Source organism: Alligator mississippiensis, chromosome 3 (genome assembly GCF_030867095.1).
Source record: "Alligator mississippiensis isolate rAllMis1 chromosome 3, rAllMis1, whole genome shotgun sequence".
Classification (NCBI taxonomy): Eukaryota; Metazoa; Chordata; order Crocodylia; family Alligatoridae; genus Alligator; species Alligator mississippiensis.
This window is the reverse complement of record NC_081826.1, coordinates 266,989,811-267,003,675: the sequence shown is the minus strand read 5'-3', so window position 1 is coordinate 267,003,675 and position 13,865 is coordinate 266,989,811. Positions and strand designations below refer to the sequence as shown.

Below are 13,865 nucleotides of genomic sequence, written 5' to 3'. Positions count from 1 at the left end.
TACCACCTGCTCCCTATCTCACCTGGTACCTTAGATGGCCTGGGTCTGCATGGTACTGCTTGCCTTCCATATGAGCAGCAGGTGCTGGCCAGGACTCAGTGACAGCATGTGGCTGGAGTGGGAGTTTGGGACCATGGAGGCTCCCATGGGCCACACAATCCTGATAGAGAGCTCTTGGAGAGCGCTAAGCTGTGCTCCTACTCAGACACAAGGTGGTACTGCTCTGTTCTATCAACACTTGCATTCAGCTGTAATCAAGCTCATGATTTCTTAGTTTTTTTATGCAGACAAAACTCTTGGGGTAGAGGCAATCTCTTTTATTAGACCAAGTATATAGTTTCATTTTTTTTTTTTTTCCTTTTTTGCAAGCTTTCAAGACATAAACAAGATGAGAGAAAGGGAGCAGGGAAAACTGCATGTTACAGTGGGGAGCTATCCCTGACTAAAGCCTGCAGAACTAGGCTGTCAGGTATGTGAGCAGGTAAATTATTTCCTACAAACATCCTAAATCCCATGTGAGATTCTTTACTGTATGCTTAATTGAAAGGTAAAATATCCCCTGGTGCTCATTGCATGTACAGCGATGCAGTGTTGATTTAATATCCTTATCAGAACACAGAAAAAAAATTGGAGAGATCTCTTCTTGTCCATTAATGGTGAACTTCTATTTTTATATCTTGCATTTAGGAAACAGAAAAAAATAAAACAGTGATCTGAAGACAGTGTATTTTCATTTGATCTCTTCTGGCACTGATTTAATACTAGAAGTAAAGCATTGTACAGTAAGGAGAGAGAGTTGGTAGCATTTCATATTTGGAGTTAGGATTAATATTCCTTGCAATGATTATCTGTTTTAAAGACTACCATTGGCACAATGAAACTTATGTTGTTAAATGTTTTGGGTTGAGGAAGTCTAGAAGGGGAATACTTAGAGGAGAAACAATTAGCTGAAACAATAATTTTTTATGTCCTTTTTGCAGCTATTTAGGACATTTGACATAACCGGAGGGGCAGAATATTGCAAAGAAAAGTATGACCAAAATCTCAACAGCTGTGGAGCTGGACAGTATTTGTATTCTATTCTTGGTCATGAAACATTTACACAAGTAGGTGTGTCTTTGGTTTTGTTCTTTTGAATGTGTAGGATGACTTTCTGTGTGAAGAGATTCATGGTTTCAGGCAAATTAGGTTGTTTGTGAAATAAGACTTTATTACTTTTCGTTCCCCTATTTTAAAACGTTTGTAACCAGTCTTATGAGCAGAATAATTCTAATTTGACAGAACAGACCTGTGAATATTGAATACTTGAAGTGAACAGCTCACCCTGGAAGTATAAAACTGTTCACCTGGACTGTTCAGAGCCCACAAAATTTAGAGTATTGCTGAAAATGGGACCAATTTGTGAATTATTTATCTATGGAGGAAAAGGACAGTGTTGCCTGGATAAATGAGATGCAATTAATTATTCTATCTGTTAAGGTATCATTTTGAAAACTTTTTTCCTATCCTGCTGTTTGTTTTAGTTCCTTAACCCTTTTTGTTTGATCCTATGATAAAATGGTCACTTTGTGGTTGACATTGCTGATTCTTTCCATGGTTTTTCCTTAGAGCCTGTCGTTGTTTGTTGGAGGCAGGAAAGATTTCCTCTAACACGCATATAGCAAATTTGGTAAACAAGTAGTCCGTTTCATTAGCTAAGAAATAAAACTAGAGCACCAAGCCTCTCTTTTTATAATGGATTTTCTCTCAGGACTAGTTTGTTCATCAGTCACAAAAGCAGATCAAATGAGAACACTGGGCAAAAACAGCTCAGATGCTTTCCACCACCAGGAGGGGATATGACACATCCTTTTCTTTTGATACAATTACTTTCTGTGCGTGTGTGCACAACATCCTCAATTGACAATCATCTTGTCATAGGGCAGGGTCTTCGAGGATGGCCGTGATCTCCCCAAGGCCCCCCTCACCGTGCCAAGTTGGCCCATTGGGCACCCTTGATCCTCGCCCGCCATGTCTTTGACAAAATATGTCTTTGGGAGGCTGCCTTTGATGCCCTCTTAGTCACGGCTAGCTGTACACTCTGACCCCGTGCCTTCCCAGACCCCTAGTAGGTCCTGCTGCAAGATAGACGGTACCACCATTGTTTCGGAGCACCCTAGCCTTATGGCTCCAACCACCCCTGTACCATGCCCCAAGCCTCGCAGATGGAATAGACGTTGTTCGGTCTGGGCCTTGTTGATGATCTGGCCCCCTTGTCCTCTCTGGGCTGTGCCCATTTCAATCTGCACCCTCTGTGGTGCTAGGGCTCTCCACGGTCCTGTCTCAGTCTGTGCCCCTTCTCTGGGGCTTCTCCTCAATGCTGCCCCCTTTTCTGGGGCTGGGGTCAGTGCACCCTGAATGCTGCGCCCTTGCTGGCGCCCCACACTGCTGTGGGTCCCCTATGAGGCCTCCTCCAACCCCTAATATCCTCACTGAAACCACCGGTAACAAACAGCAAACAAAACGCAAGCCCTTCAGCTATAACTTAAACAGAAGCTGCCTGGCTATAACAACATTTCAGCCTACCAGGGAATACTCCATTCCTCAGCTATGTCAGATGCTGCTCTTTCAGTCAGGCTTCCCCTCTCTCTCCCCTGAGGGAGCTCCTTCCCCTTGGCTACTGGCAGGGAACTGCCAGCCTGGTCTCAGCCCTGGGGTTTATATGTGCCAGGCCCTGCCCCACTCAGTCAGCTGACCGTGGGCAGGTGTGGGCGCTAACTACCCTGGTGCTCAACAGCTGGGCTCCTCACTCACTGCTAGAGCTGTTTCCCTAGCAGTTTCCCCTCTTTAGGAGCAGGGCACCTAAGTGCTCTGCGACACATCTATTAGTGAGGAGACAATTGATAATTGATTGACTGCCCCAGGTAGACATTAACATCTCTTGCTGATCCTCCAATGCTGACTGAGACTGTGAAAGCAATTAACCTGCTGTCAAATGTAAAGCACCTGGAGCAGATGCTAGAACAGAAGAGGTCTACAAGACTGTACTGACAAACTGACTGAACTTTTTCAGTCAATGTGGACTCAAGGTACTATACCCCAGGAGTACAAGGATGCATCCATTGTCCACTTGTACAAGCAGAAAGCCAATAGAAAAACCTGCGACAGCCATCGGGGCATCTCATTAATGTCAATAGCCAGTAAAATCCTCACCAGAATTCTGTCGAATCACCTTGTGCAACACATTGAACAATGGCTCTTGCTTGAGAGTCGGTGTGGTTTCAGGAAAGGATGCAGGACCAAAGACATGGTGTTTGCAGCTCATCAACTGGTTGGACCCAGAGAGTGGTAGTTGACAAAAGTCAATCATTGTGGTGCGCCATGATCCCCAAGGCTCCGTCCTTGGGCCTATTTTTTTTCAACATCTTCATTAATGATGTGGACATTGGTATCAGAAGAGGACTGGCCAAGTTCGCTGATGACACCAAACTTTGGGGTAAAGCATTCACACCCGAGGACAGGACGGTGATCCAGGCTGACCTTGACAGGCTCAGAAAATGGGCAGATGAAAACCTGATGGCCTTCAACACTGAAAAATGCAAGGTACTCCACCTTGGGACGAAAAACCCGCAGCATGCTTATAGGCTCGGCAGTGCTACGCTTGCTGGTACCATGGCCAAAAGGGACTTGGGGGTCATGATTGACCACAAAATGAATATGAGCCACCAGTGTGATCTTGCAGCCGGCAAAGCAAGCAAAACTCTGGCTTGGATCCATAGATGCTTCTCTAGCAAATCTCAGGATGTCATCCTCCCACTGTTCTCAGCCTTGGTGAGGCCGCAGCTGGAGTACTGCATCCAGTTCTGGGCTCCACAATTTAAAAAGGATGTGGAGAAGATAGAGAGAGTCCAGAGGAGAGCCACATGCATGATCAGATGGCAGGAAGACAGGCCTTATGATGAGAGACTGAGATCTATGGGACTCTTCAGCCTGGAAAAGCGCAGGCTCAGGGGGGACCTGGTGGCTGCCTATAAGTATATAAGGGGTGTACATCAGGATCTGGGGGAATGCCTGTTCACCAAAGCACCCCAAAGGATGACAAGGTCAAACAGTCACAAATTCCTCCAAGACTGTTTCAGGCTGGACAAAAGGAAGAACTTCTCTATTGTCCTAGCCCCCAAGGCCTGGAACAGACTGCCACCAGAGGTGGTGCAAGCACCTACTCTGGACTCCTTTAAGAGTCAATTGGGCGTTTAACTTGCTGGGATCCTGTGACCCCAGCTGACTTCCTGCCCCTGGGGCAGGGGGCTGGACTCGATCTTCTGAGGTCCCTTCCAGCCTTAATGTCTATGAAATTTGACATTACAAGTCAAGACAAATGCCAGGAACAAAACTCCAACCTGTACATGACTGTTACTGACCTGAAAAAATGCATTTGATATAGTTAGCTGGGAGGGCCTTTGGAAGATCATGTGAAAATTTGGTTGCCCAGAGAAATTCATTGCAATGGTTCTGCAATTCCATGATGGCATGCTCACTCATGTCCCAGTCACCAATGGAGTCAAGCAGGGCTGTGTGTTGGCCTCAACCCTCTTCAGTATGATGTTCTCTACCATGCTTACAGATACCTTTCATGACTGTGATACCAGGATTGACATCAGTTACTGGACTGATGGCAAACTCTTAAATTTGAAGAGACTACAGGTGAAGATGAAGTTCTAGGAAGTGACTGCTCATGATCTTCTGTTTCTGTTCTCTGAATGCCAGATCTGAGTTGACATGCTGCAGAGTATGGACCATTTCTCTTCAGCTTGTGATGACTTTGGTCTCATAATCAATACTAAGAAGATGGCAGTGATGCACCAGAAAAGCCTTATGTAGAGCCTACCATCACAGTGAATGGCCAAACCCTCCAGGCAGTGGACAAGTTCACCTACCTTGGCAGTAACATTGTCGCATGCAGTTCACACTGATGATGAAACCAATGCCAGAATTACTAAAGCAAACCTGGCCTTCAGAAGATTATGTGCAAATGTGTGGGAGCACAGAGGCATCAGTCAACAAACAAAACTGAAGGTCTACAAAGCCGTTGTGCTGCCAGTCCTGATGGATGCATGTGAAACCTGGATAGTGTACAGACGCCATGCTATGAAGCTGGACCACTTTCACATGGGCTGTCTGAGGAAACTGATGAGGCTAAGATGGCAAGAGAAGGTCCCAGACACTGAGGTTCTTATTCAGGCAGGCATTCCAAGCATCCACAGATGAAATCACAGGTGAGATGGGCAGGCCATGTCACCAGGATGTCAGATGAGTGATTGGCAAAGAAGATTCTTTATGGTGAGTTATAGGAGGGAAAGTGCTCTCAGGGAGGCCAGATGAAATGCTTCAAGGACTCCCTCAAGTCATTCTTGAAATATTTCAAGATTGACCTCAAATCTTGGGAAGATCTTGCTCATGATCATTCTACCTGGTGAAGCCTCATCCATACTGGAGCTACCATACGAGGAGAAAAGAACTGCTGAAACAGAGCAGAAGTGCAAACAGCATAAATCTCACAACATCAGCTTGATCTGCTGTTGATCAAGCTACCTAAAGCAGCATTTCTTGCTCAGTATGCCGTAGACAGTTTAAAGCACAAATTGGTCTGATCAGCCGTTCACGTGTACACAGAAACCAAACCAGCCAGTGATGTCATGGTCATCTTTGAATTTAAAGGACGAACAATTATCCATCCATCCATCCATCCATCCATCCATCCATCCATCCATCCATCCATCCCAAACAGCCACATGACGAAATGGGACCTGTTATGACTTTAAAGGCAGGACCTGTTATGACTTTTTCCTTTCAACAAGATGTGATCAGTGATGAGCAATTTGTTTTCAGCTCCAAACGGCACAATTTCATTTAAAAATGGCTGCTGTCAAGTGTGTTCGCATGCAGTAGTGCATTTGTAAAAAAAAAAAAAAAAAAAGTCACATTTCCCAGCAATTTTTGTGACAATCTCATTTTGTCAAGTTTGAGATGATGTAAGCATAATATCTTTGAAATTTAGGCAATGTTTCTGAATTCCCTTACAAAATCATTTCTCAATGACTTAATCATGACTCAAGCCCAGTGTTATGACTAGGGATCCTGGTGTTCTCTGATTTAAAAAAAAAAATCCCCAATTTTTAGCTTTAAAAGAGTAACTCAAAATGCACATTTTCTGTGATTAAAATGAAACACCTATCACATTTTCTGTGGTTAAAATGAAACACCTATATATGATGTGTGTGTGTGTATAGTCCAGGATAATATATATATTGTCCAGGAAAGGAAAAACTAGAAAACAGCTTCCTTTAACTAAGCATGGACAAATTTAGTTTTATTTCCAAGTGAAACTGCCAACACACAGCCTTACACTGCAAAGACATATAGCAATTGCCACATTGGTCCTTGTAGCAGGGAGCTTGGCGCTCCTGCTACTTTTAAGGAAAAGCAGACTGCAAGTATGGTAGAGAGCAATCAAAGTAGCCACATGACCCAAAATGGGCTGGGCTTGCAGGATATAAGCCTGGGGCCTGACCTGGGCAGGCAGGCAGTCTGACCTGGAAACTATGGAGAGAAGAGATCCTGAGTAGAAGGGCTGTAGCAAGTCAAAAACAACAAAAAGGGAGCGGGTGGACTGCAGCCAGGCTCCTAATTAACACCTAATCTGGGATAGGCATTGGAGGGAGGAAATATGTATGGTTCTGAGTTGGACTTTCTAATAATATAGGATGTTTACATTGAGATTTAAACCCATATTTTCCTACAGGAGAAGCTGGGAAAACAGATTTCAAAACTGTGTTTTATTTCATAAACATTGTTACTTCTCTGTGTAGGATTCAACAATGTGAACCTTATGCATGTAGGATTAGGGTTGTAGTGACTGGGTTTAAATTTGGACCAAAGTTTGCTGAATGCACACATAAAATGATAGCAGTCAAGCTCTATGCCAAGGTTCTAGTATGCTGCTTGAATAAAGATGTTTGATTTTTGTGATGGTCTTTGCTTTTTAGCAGTAATGGAATAGTTTTGATTTCTCCCCTCCTCCTGGTTTAAATTCCTTTTGGCTCTGTTAAAATTGCATTGATTACTGGTCTTCTCCTTAGCTGCTATTATTTTTCTCAGCCACTAAATTGCAAAGGCATTGGCTGACTTGATTCAATCCATTTGGATTATGCATCTGCACACGAGGGAATGAATGATACTGCTAAATCACTGCCTTGAATTTAAAAACCCTAAACATGAAAATCCTGTCCCTGTTGTAACCCTGGATGCTATCAGTGTTGCAGAGTTGCGTGTGCTGAATACTTTAAAGGACTTCAAAAGGTAAAGACAGAGATAAATATGACTAGTCCTTGAAATTTATTGCACTACCTGCTACTAAGTATACTTTACTAAGCTCTCTTAACTGTTTTTTATCTAATAAAGCAATGTTTTAGATGTGCAGATTTAAAAGCTATGTGTAATTATGGGTGCTTGTAAAAGTGACATGTCATGATGTACCCGACAGGCTGTGTGAAATTGTACCATTCCATTTTGACTTGCGTTTAGAGTTTCGATGGAACAGCATTTCGTTTCAAATCTCGTTTTGATTAAAAACTGCTTTTCTGTTTCGTTTCATCGAAACAGTGATGCTGTTTCGACGTTTTGCCATAGGCTATAATGGGAGAGCTCGAAACAACAGCCTCTCTCATCAAGCAGGCAGATTGGGGACCACAACCCTGGGAGGGCTGCAAGGGCTCTGCGATGGGGCTCAGTTCCCCTCCCCAGTGCTGCAATCAATCGGGCTGGGGAAGGGAACTCAGCCCAGTTGAGCTGAGTTCCTCTCCTAAGTGCTAGGATCATAGGGCTAGCGAGGGGAACTCAGCTCAGGTGGGTTGAGTTCCCTTCCCCAGCCCGATTAATAACACCGGGGAGGGGAACTTAGCTGGGCTGCTTCGAAACTTGAAATGTTTTGAAACTTTCGAAACATTTTGACTCCCCTCACTTTGTTTCGAGGCTGTTTTGAAGCCCTTCATTTTGTGTTGATTTTGCTGTTTCAAGCTCAAAATGAGTTAAAACAGCATCAAAATGAAACAGCCGGTGAAATTTCACACAGCCCTAGTACATGTGACTAAAATTTCCCTTTTGTGTGGCTTAATGGCATCATACATTACATATACACAATTTGGGTTTTTTTTTAAATGAGTTTGCGTCATTGCAAACTAAACTACATCCCAATGTAGTTTAGTTTACAGTGTTGCAACTTGGAATGTTGCAGCCATTAGTCAGCTCATCCCCTGGCTGCAGGAGAGGTGGGCAGGCTCCTCAGAAAAAAAGGAACAGTGGGCAGGCCCAGGGAAGAGCTAAAAGTGGTGACCCAACCCAATCTGCCTTCAGCAGGCTCCTGCGGCTGGCAGGACACCTAGGGCTTCCTGGGAATGGGCTGGAGCAGCGTGGGGAGGCAGAAGGAGGGTGGCTACCTGGATGAGCTGGTGGCCAGAGAAGGTGATGGGGACAGTAGGGTACAGGCCCCCCAGGGTGGGCTGCTAGCTTCCCTGAGCCTGCCTGGGCTTCCAGCACCCCATGCACTGTCCCTGCTGCCTTCTCTAGCTGCCAGCACACCCAGTCACCTGCCTGCTGCCTCCCCACACTGCCCCAGGGGCAAGGCAGCTTGTTCCCAGGTAGCTCCAGGTGTCCTGCTGGCCTCAGGAGTCTGCTGAAGGCAGAAGCAGTGAGGGGCCCAGTACCTTTTTTCTGTGGAGCCTGCCCACCTCTCCCACAACCTGGGAGTGAGCTGACAGATTAATGACATAGATTAATGGCCACCTGATTGCAGGAGAAGGTGGGCAGGCTCTGCCAAAAAAAAAAAAAAAAAAAAAGGTTTGGGCCCCTCACCATTTCTGCCTTCAGTAGGCACCTGCAGCCACCAGGACAATAACATACATACAGTGACAGAAAAATAAACCCCACCATTTCAATTAAAAACACACTGTTTCAATTTCGGAGGCATAGAATGCAACCTTAGGGCACTTATACATGTGACAACATTACCATTAACACGTGATGAAAATGTCACTTTGTGTCTTGATGGCTTCTTGTTGTGTATGTGCAAGAGTTTTTGGGGTTTTAAATTACTTTGCATCATTGCAAACTAAACTAAATTCCAGTGTAGTTTAGTTTGCAATGTTGCTAGTTGCAATGATGAAGCTGTCCACTTTCTCCCCCTCCCCCCACCAGCCCCCTCCCCCCCAGCTGTGGGAGAGGCAGGCAGGCTCTTCAGAAATAAAGGATCCATCACCTTACCGCTTCTGCCTTCAGCAGGCTCCTGAGGTGGACAGGATGCCTGGGGCCACCTGGAAACAGGTTGGCTTGTCCTGAGGAAGCATGGGAAGGTGGCAGGAGGTTGGCTGGGTTTGCTGGCAATGGAAGAAGCTGGCAGGGATGATGCATGAGGTGCTGGAAGTCTGGGTGGGGTGCTAGCTGGCCAGGTGCTGTCCCAGCTTGGAGGTGTCTTTAGCTTGCCCAGTGCTTCCTTGAGCCTGCCTGGGCTTCCAGTGCCCTGTGCACCATTCTCCCTACCTTCTCTGGCTGCCAGCAAACTCAGCCACTCTCCTGCCACCTTCCTACACTGACCCAGAGGCAAGGCAGTCCATTTCTGGGTGGCCCCCCGGTGTCCTGCTGGTCGTTGTTGGAGCCTACCTGCCTCTCCCACAGCCAGGGGGTGAGCGGCTGGCGGATTGAGTGGTCCCTGAGCTGCAGGGGGCACTGGTCCTTCCCTCCATCACAGCAGTGCCCCCGGGGGCTGGCTGGGTGGGCTGCTAGTGGGCCAAGTGCTGCTTCAATTTGGAGGCAGGACCCAACTCAATCCAACTCTTCCCTGGGCCTACCTGCTGGGCGCTGCTCCTTGGGCAGGCTTGGGGAACAACTGGATCAGGTCAGGTGCTGCCCCCAAGCTGGGGCAGCACCCGACCTACTAGCAGCCAACCTGAGTGGCCCTGGGGGGTGCTGCCACCATGGAGGGAAGGACCTGGCCCCCCCACAGCACAGGGACCTCTTGGCCCACCAGCAGCTCATCCCCTTGCTGTGGGCAAGCTCCAGCTCTGACAAAAACAAAACAAAAACAAACAAACAAAAAACCCCAATGATTATGTCCCTTTCTGTAAAACCCTGAGGACTGAACCCCTGCCACATGTACACGTGCTCTATGTTAATAGTCATGTTTTAATCACCCAGGAGTCTTATCCTCCATGTAGCCAGTGTCTTGTGTAAAGTCCTTTAGGACAAGCCACCCTGGCTAAAGTGTAGTAGTATAAATTACGGCAAAACCATTGGTGCTGCTTAGTCCATTCTTAATAGAATATATCTGCAATGATAACATAGCAGGTTATTTTCAGTGCTACAGATCCCAGCTTCTCCTTTGTAGCAGAAATGTATGGTGTCTCTGAAAACACTGTAATTGAAATTGGAGAGTTTCTTTCATTGCTTCTTTCCAGCAATTCAGGTAGCAAAGGAATCAGACAGATATCCACTTTAGGGGACACAATGATCTGTGCGTATACTGATGCTGTAGCAGCTGTTTCTCAGGGTTAAAACTGCAAATGTGTATTGGGACACATTTGTCTATTACAGAACTTTTTGTGGTCAAAAGGAAACAAAGGGACCTCTAGCTCTTCCTTTTGCCTTTAGAAAAATCACCTTTTATCATTGCAGGTTTAAAGGCTATGCCGTGTATAAGAGTGGTAACCATTTCCCTTGCTTGCATTTGCGGGGAGGAGAGCGGGGAGGTGGGAGGTCAGCTTTCATCTTGTCTGGGACAGTTTCTTTGGAGAAGCAATTTTGTGCAAATGAAAACTATTCAACCTTTTTCTCTAAAGCTGAGCTTGATAACTTAGTCATGTCCATGCCCCCCCCTTCCCCCCCCATTCCTCTCTATATGGTTTCTTACTAATGATCACTGCTATCCATCTGTTACAGGTCTCTAAGGGCTGTATCTTGAAGATGAGAATCACATCTGCCAGGTAGGAACTTCATTTTCTTTGTGCCCTTGAACATTAGGTGAGGTTTTCAGGATCATAATTGTCCATAGCTCTTGCATACCATTCTTCTGATCTCAACTGGCAAAATGTGAGCAGCTGCAGATAAACATGGATTTCTTGGTTAAGCTTCGTTTCAGTATTTAGGACCATGCTTAACTTCAAGTATATTTTATCCTGAATTAGGGCCACCTATAGCAGTACTGGAATAGGAGGACTCTAAATATAGCACTTTATAAAGCAGTTGGTTAGACTGATAGTGCACTAGCTCAGCAAACAAAGAAAACATTATATGCTTTTACCAATCATGTAGACATTAAAACATATTTTACTGGAGAAGGAAACGTTGGCTAGCCCCTACTTTTTTTTTTCCACCCCTACACAGTGCTTCCTCACTCTGTCCCACAACAGATTGGCAGAAGAGCTGTTCTTTCATTTCACTTAAGACTGGGACCTCTAATGGTGCAAAACTGCGTGGTTAGCACTGGTCCTAAGCCTAAGTTTTCTTAAGATGGGACACTTACTGGAGACCTGCCAAAGCAGGCTTTGCATACCCTATTTGAGGCTGATACAGTAGAATTGTGAGACGATACCATGAGTTAAATATCACATTTCACCTGCCTCTACTTCTTTCCATCTTCTGGCTTGGAGATGAGTGGTATTGAACTGGTCAGGAGCCAGGGAAAAAATCACCACTGATGTGTTTGATTTTTCACAGAAGTAGCTGAGCACATAACTTGAGAGTTTTGTCTCTGTAGGCCTACATTTTCCAGTATAAACAAGTTTAGAGGATAAGCAGAACTGGCATCAGGATGTTGTTTGGAAATGGTCCCTTCACAGTGCAGTGAGGCCCCCAGCCAACATTCTTTGGTGTTTATATTCCCCAATAACACTGTCTATTTGCTTCTAAAATTTTTACTGCTTAGGGGTGTTGTTGTTAGAGTCTTAATGTTTTGTCTGAAAAGAAGGCTCTTGTATGAGATTGAATTGTTCTTTCTTGTCTAGCACCCTTCTGGCTGCAGAATACTATTTTATATGCACAGCTACTTCCTCTTCCTCTCATGGTAAGCGGACACATAGGAATAAGGTTTTTTAGTGGAGATTTGGAAGATTTGTATTCATCCTAAGTGAACTGGTGACATTTAGTATTTTCCAGTGACTAAAATCGGCATTAACCATGTGCTGTAAACTAAGTGCTGCAATAACAACAAAACCTTCAGTTAAGTCCCAGCTGTGCCTATACTGCAACTATGTATCCTTTACTATGTTCCCTCTCAGTTCTGGAACTCTATATTCCTCCATAAAAAGCCAATAGGAAAAGTGTATGTATTTATGTATGAAATGTAAAACTCTAACTCGCAATGCCACACTTATCTCTAGGAACAGGAAACTTGGCACAGCTATGGAAATAAAGAATGGAGAGACCAAACCAAAGTTAATAATGGAACAGCATGAAAGGCTACACTATTTGGTTTATTCCTTTGAAATATTATGAATGGGCTGTGTAGAAGACCTGCACCTAAATGATATTGTATTTTAACATTTCTATCCTCCTCCTGCCAAAATGGAGCACTTTAAGATTTCTGACTTATTAAAATTATATTGTAAAAGCAATTCAGGAGATTATGTATCCTAGAAAAAACATACTGCAAGCAAAGCAGCAATCTGCTTCAGGGTCATTACCAAGTAAGGGTAAATTCAAGGTGACATACCATACAGTGTTATAAACTGAGGACAGTTTGCAGTTGAAACAGAGTGAAATGCACATGAAGAATTTATAACAATACCACTAAGGCCTTCTGATCATGCAGTGCACTGGTTTGGAAGTGCTCAGTGTCCTCCCTGCCTATTAACTCCACTCAGAAGTGGGAGTTCTTCAAAGGAAGGCCCTAAATAGTGTGGTATGTTGAAGTAAGACAGCAATGGAAGGTCCTAATGTTTAAATCAGAAAATAACTGAAGATATTGGGAATCTAATTTCAGAGCTGAGCACAAAGAGCCTGAAAACCAGGGATCTTAAGGCACCTCAAGCTAGGTACTTACAGTGGCCATGATATTTCTGTTTCACGGGAGAGGGAGGAGTGGAATGGAACCCTTTAATTTCCCATGGAATATTTCTGTTCACCAGCCCTGCCTCCTTGGCAGCCTTGCCCACCCTCCTGACTCCCCAGCTCCGTACCTCAAAGACACACCATGCTAGTCCTGATCCTGGGGAAGCAGAGAGGCAGATTATGAGTATGGAAGCCCCTGCTTTACAACCTCAGTATGCTTATTTCTATAGATGTTTAGGCATCCCTTTTTGGAAACTCCACTGTTGAATCTCATTTTGACCTGTGGAGGGTTTACATACACCCAGATTCTGCCATAGGATCTGTCAGTGCAGAACTGGATGTTATGAATTCTATGTAGCTGACCACCAGATCTGAAAATAGACATTATGGGGCTGAGGAGTCTAGTTTTGGGCTTTGTGTATTATGATTTTTGGATACAAAGGGATGTGAATTGTTGTTTTCTCAGGGTGAGGGAGGGGGGTTAAAGTTGCCTTAGTTGAGGGGAGGGGGGGTTATATTTTAAGGCTTGCACTAATAGCCAGTGAGCTTCAACAACCATAACCCCAAAATAATTATTTATGTGGCGTTAATTGCCAGCTTTAAGTAGAGCCTTTTTATTTTCCCTTGGATTCCTTTGATAATATTTTTTGAGTTTTCACTTTGATTTCTTATGTTTGTTCTAGTTGCTTAACTGAAAGGGAAATTTTGGGCAGGAGACAGTCAAGTTTTGGTTGGTTTGTATTGGAACCATGAATTTACTCTTGCCTGATTTGAAATTTCTTTCAATT

At 44.6% G+C, this 13,865-nt stretch overlaps 1 long non-coding RNA gene across 1 annotated transcript; it reads left to right on the top strand.

Annotated features, from left to right (window-relative positions):
* The first annotated feature begins 372 nt into the window (after positions 1-372).
* LOC132249156 (uncharacterized) lies at positions 373-12,629 on the top strand. The gene is made up of 4 exons (XR_009460564.1): positions 373-469; positions 981-1,106; positions 10,969-11,012; positions 12,033-12,629. It is a non-coding gene; the product is annotated as an uncharacterized LOC132249156 (long non-coding RNA).
* The last annotated feature ends 1,236 nt before the right edge of the window (positions 12,630-13,865 follow it).